This window comes from Hesperophylax consimilis, chromosome 25 (genome assembly GCF_061612785.1).
Source record: "Hesperophylax consimilis isolate HC1 chromosome 25, BYU_Hcon_1.0, whole genome shotgun sequence".
NCBI classification, from domain to species: Eukaryota; Metazoa; Arthropoda; class Insecta; order Trichoptera; family Limnephilidae; genus Hesperophylax; species Hesperophylax consimilis.
This window is the reverse complement of record NC_142860.1, coordinates 14009054-14011807: the sequence shown is the minus strand read 5'-3', so window position 1 is coordinate 14011807 and position 2754 is coordinate 14009054. Positions and strand designations below refer to the sequence as shown.

General features: G+C 32.1%; 1 non-coding gene across 1 annotated transcript; it reads left to right on the top strand.

Moving 5' to 3' along the window:
* The first annotated feature begins 1031 nt into the window (after positions 1–1031).
* On the top strand, positions 1032–1245 carry LOC149411560 (small nucleolar RNA U3). The gene has a single exon (XR_016304861.1). It is a non-coding gene; the product is annotated as a small nucleolar RNA U3 (small nucleolar RNA).
* Positions 1246–2754: the final 1509 nt, after the last annotated feature.

The window sequence follows — 2754 nt, the reverse complement described above, 5'->3', positions numbered from 1 at the left end:
TGATGAATTATCATTGTGATGATTTATCCGGTTACCAAGTAAAATATACGTATATACTCGTAAATGAAAGAGAAATTCCAAAAATGCTTTTATGATAAATATGATTATGTATATATAAAGTGCAAATAATCATAATAAATCGTATAGAATCACCTTCCGAAGTTAATGCACTTTACCTTCGGACACCTTATGTATTATAAAGTGGAGTTATGCAATGATGTTAATAAAATTTGGAAGTAAAGGCTACGTACGAATAAGACTCGGAAGTTTGTTCAACGCTCACGTTTTAATTATTTCTGATGAACGTATTATTAAAATCTCAAATATTTGTATAGGGATCTTTACGAATGTAAGTTATTTATGTTTAAGATATATTAAATAAAAAAAATAATCAGGTTAATAGTGATAAATAAATATCAGACTTTGTAATCCCGCAAAGTACGGTGCTTGGACCAATTCTTTTTACCATATACGTTAACTTTCAACCATTACTTCATATGCCGACGATCAAGTACTAATAATAAAGGAAAAGACTTGGGAAAAAGTAACGCTAAAAGCAACAGAAGACATAAACACTCTTAAGAATTTCTTCGACATTAATTTACTAATAACAAGTGACTTAAAATATTGTGACTTAAGGTGTTGTGATTATTTACGGTTTATTATAAAATTTTTCTAAATTATTATATTTAATATAAATAAAATAATATATACGCTTACGTTTGTCAAACTTTTTCAAATAGCAACACGAGTGGCAAAGCATCGAAATAAATATGCATTTAACTCTCATATTTTTCATTCCCCCTATTTATTTTGATCCACATGCTTATTCAAGAGAAGTAAGAATTTGTTACGTGATTGGGAATCAACATGTTTCTTATCAGTTGACCTTGTCAAGTATCATGTCGACGGTCACGACACAACATATATTAATATAACGTTTTTCTGCCAGATGGCGCTACTTCATTCCGCAGCTCACACCTGGCCGCTTACAACAGGTGTATATATTACCTGAGCCGGCTGATATCGGTAGGACTGTACTTCACAGGATCATTTCTGTAGTACTTCCTCCCTCGTAACGTGTACACTCTACCAGAGTTACACTCCGTGATGAGGAGATGTGGCGCGGTTTCTTGAGCGTGAGGCAGGTCTAGAGTTAGTCTTCGGGCAGACTCTTGACCATCGATGATCGTTCGCCGCTTGAGTTTTCTCAGGCGGTTAGGGAATCGTCGCTTTCTGAGCGGTCGTTACCAATTTTTTTGATAATTTATTATAATTAATTCTGGCAGTAGAGGTGAGTCGTACTAGCTCTTCTTGGTACTTGGAACAATTGGTACAAGTATGAATAAATACCTAGTCCAAATACCTGTTCCCTAGTATTTCACTTGCTCATTACATGGGGGGGGGGGGATTGTTAGAGAATTTCTAAAAAAGTAATTCCCGTAAAAAAATGTGATTCCCACAACGACTTTTCAAATCCATTATGGGGGGGGGGGTTGCTAGAGGATTTCAATTTCAATGGAGCAAAATAAAATAAATTTTTAAAACTTATTATTTCTCTCCGAACGAACCGGTTTCGGAGATTCTCGTCTTACCTAACCTAATTAATTTGATAAATGAGTCTTAGCACGGAAAACTTGCTCCTAAATAAGAGGCCCCAAGAAGTTAAATTATTAAATGACTGTCATCCCATGCAACGAAAGCGAATTTTCATTTTATAATGAAAATTAGAATGTTAAAATTTAAATTTCCCAGATGCAGATTGCCTTTTATAGTAATTGAGGTGAAACAGAAGGACGACACAGTGCTACTAATAAACATGGACGGAAATGAACAACATGGCCAACACAGATACATCAATGAACTAAAAGAAGTGGTTTTTCATAAATTTACTACTTAACACTATGTTTTAAAAAAAATTATTTTATACAATTCTGCATAAAAAACAAGGAACACTAAAGAAAAATAAATTATAATCTACTCTAAGCAAATACACAACAACATATCTGCAATATCTTGTGTTTAGTGATAGAAAGCCAAACAGAAATAAAATACCTATACATTACAGTAGACAAATTAATGGATAAAGTCGTCCACACACATTAACGTACTCAAAGACAGAGTGAGGAAACTAAGATACATCATAGATTCAAAAAAATAATAATTAAAAAATAATTCCACTTAAATCATATAGGTACATATTCATCAGAATTTCTGTTTAAAGAATTTAAAGTCAGAAAACTAAATGCATTATTTTTATATCACGTAATTTTACAAATTTACAAAGAAAATAGTCTAAATAAAACTGCACCTTTTAAAATAATAGAAAACCCAGATAAACATCACCTCTCACAACTCGAAAAAGTAATTAAAAAAGCAGTGCAATTCAACTATAAAAATCTTGGAGTGAATTTTTTTTAATACATTATCAGAAAGTATTAGAAATAACAATAAACATTTTAAATACCACCTTAAAAATACACTGAAAATATAAACAGAATACTCATAGTAAAAATAACGAACATAATATTACACCCCCACATACTCAAGCCAAGCTTTATTATGGTGGTGCATCTCAACAACAAAGATTTTAAATGCCAACAAAGAACACAGTGAAAATATTTTTTTATAAAGCCCTAATATTTTATTTCTAGATGGCGCCACTTTCGTTCACAGTTCGCACAAGATAGCTTTCAAAGCTTTTCGAAAGCGAGAAATAATACATTAGCCGTGCACTAATTATGTGCACTAGGT